Here is a 15,668-nt window from a genome sequence, read left to right as displayed (position 1 = left end):
CGATGACGATGACGATGACGATGACGATGACGATGACGATGACGATGACGATGACGATGACGATGACGATGACGATGACGATGACGATGACGATGACGATGACGATGACGATGACGATGACGATGACGATGACGATGACGATGACGATGACGATGACGATGACGATGACGATGACGATGACGATGACGATGACGATGACGATGACGATGACGATGACGATGACGATGACGATGACGATGACGATGACGATGACGATGACGATGACGATGACGATGACGATGACGATGACGATGACGATGACGATGACGATGACGATGACGATGACGATGACGATGACGATGACGATGACGATGACGATGACGATGACGATGACGATGACGATGACGATGACGATGACGATGACGATGACGATGACGATGACGATGACGATGACGATGACGATGACGATGACGATGACGATGACGATGACGATGACGATGACGATGACGATGACGATGACGATGACGATGACGATGACGATGACGATGACGATGACGATGACGATGACGATGACGATGACGATGACGATGACGATGACGATGACGATGACGATGACGATGACGATGACGATGACGATGACGATGACGATGACGATGACGATGACGATGACGATGACGATGACGATGACGATGACGATGACGATGACGATGACGATGACGATGACGATGACGATGACGATGACGATGACGATGACGATGACGATGACGATGACGATGACGATGACGATGACGATGACGATGACGATGACGATGACGATGACGATGACGATGACGATGACGATGACGATGACGATGACGATGACGATGACGATGACGATGACGATGACGATGACGATGACGATGACGATGACGATGACGATGACGATGACGATGACGATGACGATGACGATGACGATGACGATGACGATGACGATGACGATGACGATGACGATGACGATGACGATGACGATGACGATGACGATGACGATGACGATGACGATGACGATGACGATGACGATGACGATGACGATGACGATGACGATGACGATGACGATGACGATGACGATGACGATGACGATGACGATGACGATGACGATGACGATGACGATGACGATGACGATGACGATGACGATGACGATGACGATGACGATGACGATGACGATGACGATGACGATGACGATGACGATGACGATGACGATGACGATGACGATGACGATGACGATGACGATGACGATGACGATGACGATGACGATGACGATGACGATGACGATGACGATGACGATGACGATGACGATGACGATGACGATGACGATGACGATGACGATGACGATGACGATGACGATGACGATGACGATGACGATGACGATGACGATGACGATGACGATGACGATGACGATGACGATGACGATGACGATGACGATGACGATGACGATGACGATGACGATGACGATGACGATGACGATGACGATGACGATGACGATGACGATGACGATGACGATGACGATGACGATGACGATGACGATGACGATGACGATGACGATGACGATGACGATGACGATGACGATGACGATGACGATGACGATGACGATGACGATGACGATGACGATGACGATGACGATGACGATGACGATGACGATGACGATGACGATGACGATGACGATGACGATGACGATGACGATGACGATGACGATGACGATGACGATGACGATGACGATGACGATGACGATGACGATGACGATGACGATGACGATGACGATGACGATGACGATGACGATGACGATGACGATGACGATGACGATGACGATGACGATGACGATGACGATGACGATGACGATGACGATGACGATGACGATGACGATGACGATGACGATGACGATGACGATGACGATGACGATGACGATGACGATGACGATGACGATGACGATGACGATGACGATGACGATGACGATGACGATGACGATGACGATGACGATGACGATGACGATGACGATGACGATGACGATGACGATGACGATGACGATGACGATGACGATGACGATGACGATGACGATGACGATGACGATGACGATGACGATGACGATGACGATGACGATGACGATGACGATGACGATGACGATGACGATGACGATGACGATGACGATGACGATGACGATGACGATGACGATGACGATGACGATGACGATGACGATGACGATGACGATGACGATGACGATGACGATGACGATGACGATGACGATGACGATGACGATGACGATGACGATGACGATGACGATGACGATGACGATGACGATGACGATGACGATGACGATGACGATGACGATGACGATGACGATGACGATGACGATGACGATGACGATGACGATGACGATGACGATGACGATGACGATGACGATGACGATGACGATGACGATGACGATGACGATGACGATGACGATGACGATGACGATGACGATGACGATGACGATGACGATGACGATGACGATGACGATGACGATGACGATGACGATGACGATGACGATGACGATGACGATGACGATGACGATGACGATGACGATGACGATGACGATGACGATGACGATGACGATGACGATGACGATGACGATGACGATGACGATGACGATGACGATGACGATGACGATGACGATGACGATGACGATGACGATGACGATGACGATGACGATGACGATGACGATGACGATGACGATGACGATGACGATGACGATGACGATGACGATGACGATGACGATGACGATGACGATGACGATGACGATGACGATGACGATGACGATGACGATGACGATGACGATGACGATGACGATGACGATGACGATGACGATGACGATGACGATGACGATGACGATGACGATGACGATGACGATGACGATGACGATGACGATGACGATGACGATGACGATGACGATGACGATGACGATGACGATGACGATGACGATGACGATGACGATGACGATGACGATGACGATGACGATGACGATGACGATGACGATGACGATGACGATGACGATGACGATGACGATGACGATGACGATGACGATGACGATGACGATGACGATGACGATGACGATGACGATGACGATGACGATGACGATGACGATGACGATGACGATGACGATGACGATGACGATGACGATGACGATGACGATGACGATGACGATGACGATGACGATGACGATGACGATGACGATGACGATGACGATGACGATGACGATGACGATGACGATGACGATGACGATGACGATGACGATGACGATGACGATGACGATGACGATGACGATGACGATGACGATGACGATGACGATGACGATGACGATGACGATGACGATGACGATGACGATGACGATGACGATGACGATGACGATGACGATGACGATGACGATGACGATGACGATGACGATGACGATGACGATGACGATGACGATGACGATGACGATGACGATGACGATGACGATGACGATGACGATGACGATGACGATGACGATGACGATGACGATGACGATGACGATGACGATGACGATGACGATGACGATGACGATGACGATGACGATGACGATGACGATGACGATGACGATGACGATGACGATGACGATGACGATGACGATGACGATGACGATGACGATGACGATGACGATGACGATGACGATGACGATGACGATGACGATGACGATGACGATGACGATGACGATGACGATGACGATGACGATGACGATGACGATGACGATGACGATGACGATGACGATGACGATGACGATGACGATGACGATGACGATGACGATGACGATGACGATGACGATGACGATGACGATGACGATGACGATGACGATGACGATGACGATGACGATGACGATGACGATGACGATGACGATGACGATGACGATGACGATGACGATGACGATGACGATGACGATGACGATGACGATGACGATGACGATGACGATGACGATGACGATGACGATGACGATGACGATGACGATGACGATGACGATGACGATGACGATGACGATGACGATGACGATGACGATGACGATGACGATGACGATGACGATGACGATGACGATGACGATGACGATGACGATGACGATGACGATGACGATGACGATGACGATGACGATGACGATGACGATGACGATGACGATGACGATGACGATGACGATGACGATGACGATGACGATGACGATGACGATGACGATGACGATGACGATGACGATGACGATGACGATGACGATGACGATGACGATGACGATGACGATGACGATGACGATGACGATGACGATGACGATGACGATGACGATGACGATGACGATGACGATGACGATGACGATGACGATGACGATGACGATGACGATGACGATGACGATGACGATGACGATGACGATGACGATGACGATGACGATGACGATGACGATGACGATGACGATGACGATGACGATGACGATGACGATGACGATGACGATGACGATGACGATGACGATGACGATGACGATGACGATGACGATGACGATGACGATGACGATGACGATGACGATGACGATGACGATGACGATGACGATGACGATGACGATGACGATGACGATGACGATGACGATGACGATGACGATGACGATGACGATGACGATGACGATGACGATGACGATGACGATGACGATGACGATGACGATGACGATGACGATGACGATGACGATGACGATGACGATGACGATGACGATGACGATGACGATGACGATGACGATGACGATGACGATGACGATGACGATGACGATGACGATGACGATGACGATGACGATGACGATGACGATGACGATGACGATGACGATGACGATGACGATGACGATGACGATGACGATGACGATGACGATGACGATGACGATGACGATGACGATGACGATGACGATGACGATGACGATGACGATGACGATGACGATGACGATGACGATGACGATGACGATGACGATGACGATGACGATGACGATGACGATGACGATGACGATGACGATGACGATGACGATGACGATGACGATGACGATGACGATGACGATGACGATGACGATGACGATGACGATGACGATGACGATGACGATGACGATGACGATGACGATGACGATGACGATGACGATGACGATGACGATGACGATGACGATGACGATGACGATGACGATGACGATGACGATGACGATGACGATGACGATGACGATGACGATGACGATGACGATGACGATGACGATGACGATGACGATGACGATGACGATGACGATGACGATGACGATGACGATGACGATGACGATGACGATGACGATGACGATGACGATGACGATGACGATGACGATGACGATGACGATGACGATGACGATGACGATGACGATGACGATGACGATGACGATGACGATGACGATGACGATGACGATGACGATGACGATGACGATGACGATGACGATGACGATGACGATGACGATGACGATGACGATGACGATGACGATGACGATGACGATGACGATGACGATGACGATGACGATGACGATGACGATGACGATGACGATGACGATGACGATGACGATGACGATGACGATGACGATGACGATGACGATGACGATGACGATATGTAAATTAATGAAGGCGAAATGAGTCCGAGGTCCAACGCCGAAAGTTACCCAGCAATTCTGCTTCAACCAGGTAACTTTTCCAACAAAGATTTAAACCTGAGCCTGCTCGTTTCACGGTCAGACGCGCTAACCGTTACTATTGTCGGACCATTGGATGTATGCCCCTTCAGCGCTGTCGTCGTTCTTGGAAAAGTTAACGCCTGTACTCACCCCATTCCACCCGTTTCTCTCCCACTACGTCAAACAGCAGGCCACGAACCTTGCCGAATAGGGATGTTGCCAAACTAACGTCAAACAGTGTCATATCTCTTGAATATTGCTTATAATACTGTAAGGTTAATTATTACTTATTCATAATTTAATTTAAGTAGGTCTAATGACGCTGATTGACTTATGCAAAATGCTATTACTTGCTTAATAATATTTCTTTCATCACTCCGTGCTACAGTATTCATGTTGAGTTGACAACACTGGACTGAAAGTGCAAATAAACTGTCCTGCAAGAAGGCTCAAAATTGTGAGTAGTGGGGGAGAGAAAGAGAGAGGGGTAGAAAAGAGAGAAATTAATTGCCGAGGCTGAAAAGGAATTAAGGTTCAGTTCGCATATCTTACGGGGGCACAGATCCGATGGTAGGACTATACACAGCAATGGACAAGTAAAGGTCTACTCACATTATACGGAACGTCAATCTCACGTCACGGACCGGTAACGTTACGTCAAAATATTGCAAAACGCGTTTTGTATCGTAATGTTCACATAAACAGGCAACGTCACGGACAGTCAACGGCACGAACCATCTGGGATTCTGGAAGAGAATGTTTTGACGTGACGGGACCACCAAATGACAGTACTGCGACATACGTTACAAATTCATATATTTTATTTTATTGGGTTATTTTACGACGCTGTATCAACATCTAGGTTATTTAGCGTCTGAATGAAATGAAGGTGATAATGCCGGTGAAATGAGTCCGGGGTCCAGCACCGAAAGTTACCCAGCATTTGCTCGTATTGGGTTGAGGGAAAACCCCGGAAAAAACCTCAACCAGGTAACTTGCCCCGACCGGGATTCGAACCCGGGCCACCTGGTTTCGCAGCCAGACGCGCTGACCGTTACTCCACAGGTGTGGACAAATTCATATATGATTGTTAATAAACAGATCTACCGATTTAAAAAAAAATGCAGTGCACCTAATAATTTGACCAATGACTGTGCAGTATAGTACATTTTAGTCATTTCGATGACCATTCTACCAGTGCCTATCTTATAAATTATAATCTCATGTAGAATTTGTGCAATAATAATAATAATAATAATAATAATAATAATAATAATAATACTTTATTGTCAGAACAAAGATCTATTGCTTTTATACATATAATATATAAACTCTCTAGCATCCCCAGAGAGAGTAAGTTACATACTCGTGCTCAGGGGGCATTCCACATAATGTTATGACATTTTATTAAATTATAGATTAAAAAGTAAAAAAGAAGGAAAAAACACAGATATCACAATAAGTGAACTTTAAATTTTCTCTCTAAACAGCAATTTTAATTGATTTTTTTTTTCAAATAAGAACCAATAGAGACCACCTCTGTGGTATAGGGGTGAGCATCCTAGTCTCTTACGCAGAGGGCCGAGTTCGATTCCCGGTTGGGTTGAATTTCCTGCTTGAGGTTTTCAGGGTTTCCCCTCAACTGTGAGGCAAATGTCAGGAAATTCGGGCCACAACATCCCTGAATATCACCGGTTTCATTCATCACCAAAACATATTCATAACAAATCAGTAAACATCTACAGACGCCATCTAGTTCACAACAATAGAACCAGTACTCAACAGTAGTACATGGGCCTTCGGATTTCACCTAAAAGATTAACTCGCTTTATGACTAGAGATGTTAAAGCGAGTATAAATAATAACACCAAAAAAAAAAACCATTAGCAAATTGTAGCCTATGTTTGGTAACTTAGCTATTATCTTGTTATAAAACCTTGGACCGAAGTTGCTATTGTGATTATATGCTACAGTTGTGATACATTTAGGTTCTGGCTAGCTTATGTTGTCTGATCTTTTGGTTGTATATTTCTGTGAACATAAATTAAATATATTTCGGTTTTCATGTACGAAATTCAATAACACATTGTTATAAATTTTATGAAAGTGAAATACTTTAAATTCTGAATGCAATAGTTCTGAAGGATAATCTAGAGATTTATTAAGACATATTTTTATTATTCTTTTCTGTGGCAGAGTTATTGGCATGAGGGAAGTACTATAATCACTACCCCATTCTATAATGCCATAAAATGCAATGTTCAGCTATAGGGGAACAACTTACAAGACTCCGTTGGTCTGCGCATGCGTCAATCTTAAGGAGTGACACAATATACTGATTATATGCTACAGTTGTGGTACATTTAGGTTCTGTCAAGCTTATGTTGTCTGATCTTTTGGTTTTATATGTATGTGAACATAAATTAAATATATTTCGGTTTTCATGTACGAAATTCAATAGTACATTGTTATAAATTTTATGAAAGTAAAATATTTTAAATTCTGAATTCAACAGTTCTGAAGGATAATCTAGAGGTTTATTAAGACATATTTTTATTATTCTTTTCTGTGGAAGAGTTATTGGCATGATGGAGGTACTATAATCACTACCCCATTCTATAATGCCATAAAATACAATGTTCAGCTATAGGAGAACAACTTACAAAACTCCGTTGGTTTGCACATGCGTCAATCTTAAATAATGACACAATATACTATTCACCTCCTCCTTCCTAATTGTCAGCCAATAGTAGCGCGTACTAATAGCAGTAATGCGTCAGATGACTTGTCAATCTGTAGCGACAATGGTTCAGATTAATGGAGATAAACTCCAGACTCCGTCTCCAGCACAGCGGTAAGGTTTAGTAACCTCCAACAACGGAGTTTTTCCAGTTGTAGGTCTATAGTTGTCAACTAAGCCATTAGTCGGAAAGAGAAACTGCTTTACCGTTGTTATGCACGAGTAAATTTTGTACTTCTGTCACAGCATAGAGTTTCTGATATTTGTAATTTTAAAAAATTCTTATTTATCATTTCTCCAAAAAATGAGACTAGGCTTAAGCTCAGACCTAAAACAAGAAGCGCGAATACGGACTGAAGATGAGATATTGACATTGGGCTATAATTCTGAACATTGTCTCCTTCAGACGACTGGGACCAATCACGCAGACGTTTCACGAACAATATGTCTCCTAAGAACTTCGTCGGTAAACCTGCTTCTATTGAACGTACTATCAGATAATTAAATTGGTCAAGAAATGGATGTCCCTTCTGAAATAATATGATTACAGGAACTTGAAATGCATCTTCGTTGAAGGCGTATAACTTGGAGTATTCACTTTCTCCGCTGACACTTTTGGCAACATAAGGAACAATGGTTCTACTGATCAAAACTGCCTTATCTGAATCCTTAAATGCTTGCTGAAAACAACTGTGTGGATCTTCACACTTGTAGCGAGGTGTAAGTCGATCTAAAACATTATTGTCTAAGAACTGGTCATAAAAGTTTTGGAATCCGAATTTCAAGTTCGAATTAATCAAATCATCGAAGTCACTTATCTGGAATTCGAATCCAGGGTTCTGAAAGAAACTTGTGACGTAAGTCTGAAATACTGTGTTAATAGCCAAAGAAAAAACAACCCATGAAAGAAAAAATATCCTTAGTGAAACACTGTGAGGTAGTTCTGCCACAGAAATACCGAGGATCATAGACCAGGAAAATATCATACAAGAAGATACACTTCTATACCTTTCGGATTCATATTTACACACGGGAAAGAAGAATTTGAGTGTGAAGCCTGCTATAATTATAGAAGGCAACAGAACTACCCAAGTACTGGCTTCAAACACTCTGGACATACTGATCCAACGAGGATACTGTTTAGCCCGAGGTACAAATAGAGTAAATCTGTCCGTGAAATAACTCTCAGAAACGTCAAATTCTAAACGATCTACAACATTGTCCATGCAGCCAGAAATAGCAACATCAGATCTGTTATACATAACGTCTCCATGGATACCTGTCCACAATCCGTTCGAGAAGAATCCCCATGGATAATCAGAGGGGTTTTGCATGACAGTCACTGATAAATTTATCTTCTCGCTTATATATTTTAGCAACTGCATCTCAAATCCGTCCATATCTCCAAGAGGAAACGTTTTATTTGTTCGCTCTGTGAATATAACATACGGAGGTAAATGTCCGGCAGCAACTCGAAAAGGATAACCATTTAAGTCTTGGGGAATTTTATTTGGGTACAATGTACGATTATGAAGGAATGTCACTGAACTAGATGCCATAAAGCAAACATCTTGAAGAGAGTCTCCTCCAAATCCAAACACATTATTTTGTAAACTATAAGGTTGCCAAGTATATATGTTCATCCCTTTAAGGCGATTACTACCAAAATTAGAAACAAACACTATCTCTTGTTGAACTAATACGATTGCATTGTGGATCTTCATATCCCATAGTTCGCGAAGGACAATGTTCACATTACTTTGACGATAAATCAAATCTTCATCAGATGTCAAAAGAATCATAAAATGACTGCGGAAATTCCAAGCAGAAAATAATTCCAGTTGTTGAATGTGAGCTGTCAGCTGTGAAATCAGATCGTCTTTCTGGTATCTCAATATTACTATATAGCTGCTATGTTTGTCATCGTTAGAATTGTCCCATTTCAAAACGTCGCGTTTTTTAGTATCTCCAGTAGGACGAGAAACCACAATTGGCCATCGACCTACAGCATAGAGACTTTCTAGCAAGATTTCATCTAAATCTGTCAGACTCTTTCCGGTCAGGTGATGACGTCTGTAAGGATGAAAGTCCTTGGGTACAGAGAATCCGACGGTGCGACCAATAGGAAAGTATTTCTGGCTGATGGTCACCACACATTTCGTCACGAGAAGATTTTCTTGTAAATTTGCACGTATCTTGGTGCTGCACTCAACTTTCAGCAGTGTTGTTAGTAGAAGGCACGTCTGCAATAGCATGAAATATGGTTACATAGCCTTGTATAAAGAATTCTCACAGTATTCTTGTAATTTATTTGCAATTATTCTACAGGTAAATAATGTTAAACATGTCGAGATATGCCGATATACGGCATATTAAGTTACAGTATTTATATGCTTTTCCAGGTCGTTGCAATGTAGTTAACGCACGTATAAAAATACTACAGTACGTTTTAACATTTTTAAACGAGAGCACTATATCCTGGAAATTTTCAACTTGTGAAACTGCAGTCTGACAATATTTTCTTACTATTGTAATTGATTATTGGATATACTTAAATGGGATGTTACTATATGAATACTATAACCACTTAATGAGCACGGGCTTATTTCACATTTATTAAATTCATCGTTTTAAATTTTCAAACGAGTGATACCGTCTGTATAGGTACTATACGCACGATATTATATCACAGTCTGCTATATAGTCACGAAGCTTGAGTTTTGAGGGTGCTAGAAACAATAGACTGTGACGGTTCTATTTTGCATTGCCTGTAATGAGGCGATATTAGCGATCCTAGTGGTGAGCAACTATCTAATGTTTGCATATTTACTACGTATTGAGCTTCGCGACTGTATATACTAGACTGTGATTATATATTCACCCAAGTTGCCTACAACAAGTTTTGTTTATCTTGAAGGAATTCTGAAGTTAATTCTACAAAACTTAGAAGTATTTACAATAATATACTACTGTATACTAACCTTAAATAACTGAGATAAATTAAGCATTTTGCTAATTTTTTTCCAAATATGTTACTTGAATGCATTTACGTGCAGGTATTGAATGTCAGAAGTCACCACAAAGCATGGTCGAATACCAAATACAAAAGAAAATGTAAAACAGTTGAATGAATGATCAAGAATGGCCTGATATAATTATCCATCACGCATAAGACCTGTTTGTGTAGTGAAGTTGAAGTGATAGTAAATATACTGATAATAGATACCGCTTGTTTGCACGCCCTCATTATTATGTTTAATGGTAAAAATGCGTGACAGACTTCACTTACAGTTCTTTTGTCCGCTTGAGTCTCTTTTAGAAACTTCTACTAGGAAAAAGCTTTTAGACATATTTCTACGCCCAATTAAATCTATATGGTCCATGGGAAATTCTAGAACCCTTTAGCTGTATTTACATATCACTGTATTAAATTTTTATCATATTGATTCACATCAGTTGATAATTTAAAGAAATGTCATATCTATGAAGTTGTGTTTTTATTGTTGGTATAAAATTTCTTCTTGTTTCATTTTTCAGTAGAAAACAAAAATAGTGTTATCAACCTACTGAGGTACATCAGGAAAAATGAGACATATACGACCCCACTATACCATATTATAAGGAAAAATATCATCTAATGTCGATCGAAGTTATTGGATTACTGATTGGGGCTAGAGGGACCATCGCATTCGCGCATTTTTGCAAGCAGTTTGTTCTAGGACAAATTCTTGTTACTGAAGTATCTCTGTCTGCAGTGAAGGGATCTTCAAAATCCTAAGAAACCATCTCTACACGTAAATATATTGATCTCTTTGCTATGGCGATCTGCTCACTTAAGTTGGGTCTTGCAACTAGTGCTAAATAGACGACTGTAATTACCTGATACCAAATAGATACCGTACTAGGAAATTTTATGTTTCTTCTGGAATTAATGATCTTTTGTTTAGTTGTCTTCAATTATTTATAATTGTGTTATTTCTTTTTCTTTTCCTTCTCCATTGTTTTTTTTTTTCATTATAATTGTGTATCTACCATTTACTCAAAAAACAAAAATTTTATGGTAAGCTTTGTCTTCTAGGCAGCCTTCACTTGGAGGAAGCTGAATAAAATTCAAAATAAATACCGTACGAGTATTATAGCGAAATTTTCGATTATTTAATAGCAAACAATGTGCATTATTGTCATAAATAATAATTCCATTATTTTTAATTGTTCTTTCAAAGATATTTTTCAAGGAATTCTGTTTTAATACGGTTTAATTATTAAAGTATTCTTTATTAATGTATCAGCTTCATATTTGGGAATTATGATCCTTTATACTTTCAAAATTCACACTTCTCAGGCCGTCAAGAAGCCCGAATCAGGATAAAGGAATCACCAATAGTATGTTTTTAGTATGCAAAAAGTAAAACTAATTACTGTATTATGTTTTTATTCCATTGGGCTGATCTATTTATTACTAGAACCAAATCTATTAACTAGCCCAGCAACAATATACATTGCAGTTGATTACAGCTTGTTTCGCGGGTTTTGCCACACCGGTCGCCTAGGTAGCAGCACCAGCTTCGTTCGCACGCAGAACTGCTAGCTGTCCGGTATTTTTATAGTAAGGTATTTGCTTGAACTAGGAGTACAGGTCCTGAAATGGACGAATATGTTCCATGACCAATTAAACATAATCTAAAATATTTTTATTTTCAATAATTTAGTATTATTACTTGTTAAAACAGTAGGCCTACCAGTAATATGTGATAAACTGATATTTTATTAAATTGTGTGAAGAAATATTTTACACTAACAAATAAATCAGTATCACTAAAGTTATATTATTTTATCATCTTAATTTATTAAGCATGATTGGCATTTCCATCCATTTTGTTCATAATCAAGTGATTAATACAAATCCGAACTATGAAGTCCTTTGTGTAGTAAAGGCGCTTATATATATGCAATTAAATTGAACAAATATATGTTTTTTTTTTATTTTTTTAATACTGTTTGTTGAATATTCTATTTACGAAATAGTCTTAGTGGTGATGGACGTGGTGATGTATGTAATGATTATGTGTGGTGAAAATATTGTATGGTCTATTAGCAGTCATGGGCTTGAACTGATATTGCCACAGATATCTTCATTAAAGTTTGCTACAATAACGTTCTGTCAAATCAGGGATGCTGATCCGGAGCTGGGTTCGGGCTTGGGTTGGATCCCCCTTTGGTCTTTGGTTTCTTCAGAGGTTTTCCACAGCCGTGGGACTGAAGCCGGATGGTCTATGGCGAGTCCTCGGCATCAACCCCTTTGATTTGATTACCCCCCCCCCTGTGATTTGATTACCTGGTTGGGTTTTACCGAGGTTTTCCCCAACCAAAAGGCAAATGCCGGGTAATATTTTGGCGAATCCTCGCACCTCACCTCATCTCACTACATCTCGCCAAAATATTGTAAAAAATTGCACAAAATTGTAAAAATTATAGAAAATTACTAAATTGTAAAACTGTAAAAATTTGTAAAAATTGTAATTGTAATATTGTAGAATTTTGACTTGTTCCACAACTTAAAGCTTCATTGCTCATGTAAGATCTATGGAATCTATACTAATAATAAATCTGTAGCCAAAATTTTTCTGGTAATTTTCGATTTTCCAAAAATAATTGGTGTTAGTATGTATAATTAACCAACCTGAAACCGAAAATCGCTTTTTTGAAATTTTTGCTTGTATGTCTGCCTGCCTGTCTGTCTGTCTGTCTGTCTGTCTGTCTGTCTGTCTGTCTGTCTGTCACCTTTTCACGCGATAATAGCTGAACCGATTTCGATGAAAATTGGAATATAAATTAAGTTCGTTGTAACTTAGATTTTAGGCTATATGGCATTCAAAATACATTATTTAAAAGGGGGGTTATAAGGGGGTCTGAATTAAATAAATCGAAATATCTCGCTTATTATTGATTTTTGTGAAAAATGTTACCTAATAAAACTTTCTTTAAAAATTATTTCCGATAAGTTTTATTTTTTGAAAAATTTTGATAGGACTGATATTTAATGAGATAAATGAGTTTTAACATTAAAATAACTGCCATCTAAGGCCGTATAATGAAATAAAAAACAAACGACTTCGTCTATAAGGGACCTTAGAAAGCAACAATCGAAAGCTATGAAAGATAGCCTACAGAGAATGTTTCTGTGTTTGTATGAAGTAATATCGGAAGCTAAATTAACCGATTTGTATAATTAATTATTATTTCATCATTGGAAAGTGTAGTTTCTCTGGATGGACATAATGCTATAATGTTATTACAGTAACTTGTGAGTGAATTGAGGATAGGTAAGATTAAAATAGCTTCTTATGCACAGAAAACTTGATAGGTTATTCTGTATATTCATTTCCTGTATTTCTTAAAATAATGTTTATGAACATATTCATTTTTATCTCAGAGAATTAACGAACAACGAGAGTGTATTGATTTAGTATGCAGTAATAGTACGTTAGCTTAGCAATCCATTATTTTATAATTCAAATTTTCACTATGCTCAATTGAATCGTGTTAAAATACATAAAATATATATGCAATAAATGCAATGAAAAAAAATTGGGTAATGAGCCAAGCAGATTATGTTGCGCTGTTGTAAAAGTTATTCCTCCTGAGATTCAAGAGCTCCCACAACAAATTAAAAACTTTCTAATTCGAGTACATCCGTTATCAACATACTTTTTTACATAATATAATATAATATAATATAATATAAACATAATAATAAATCTGTAGCCAAAATTTTTCTGTTAATTTTCGCTTTTCCAAAAATAATTGGTAATAACAATTAAGAAACATGTTAAAGGAATTGTCATTGCACCAAGTGAGTGTCTCTGGATCAAAATGATCGCATTTTAATATTTTAAATACAATTTAAATTAAGTAACATATTAAACGATTTATCCTTCTATCAAACACGAATGTTCCTTGGATCAAATGTCCTATTTTAATTATGTAATTACTTTATATTTATTTCTAACGGGTGCAGCGGAGCGCACGGGTACGGCTAGTAAAATAAATAAATAAATAAATAAATAAATAAATAAATAAATGAAGTACAAAATAGCGCGTGAACGATCTTCGATTACTCCGCGTGTTCCAGGCTGGTGGCTGCAGTGTATATTGCTGTTCAGCTGGCAAAAAAAGAAAGAGTGACAGCTTTCTCTGGTATCTTCACTATGATTCGGAGACAGGTGATGTTACATGTTG

The sequence above is a fragment of the Periplaneta americana genome, chromosome 1 (genome assembly GCF_040183065.1).
Source record: "Periplaneta americana isolate PAMFEO1 chromosome 1, P.americana_PAMFEO1_priV1, whole genome shotgun sequence".
NCBI lineage: Eukaryota > Metazoa > Arthropoda > Insecta > Blattodea > Blattidae > Periplaneta > Periplaneta americana.
The sequence above is the reverse complement of the archived record's forward strand: the minus strand, read 5'-3'. Positions refer to the sequence as shown.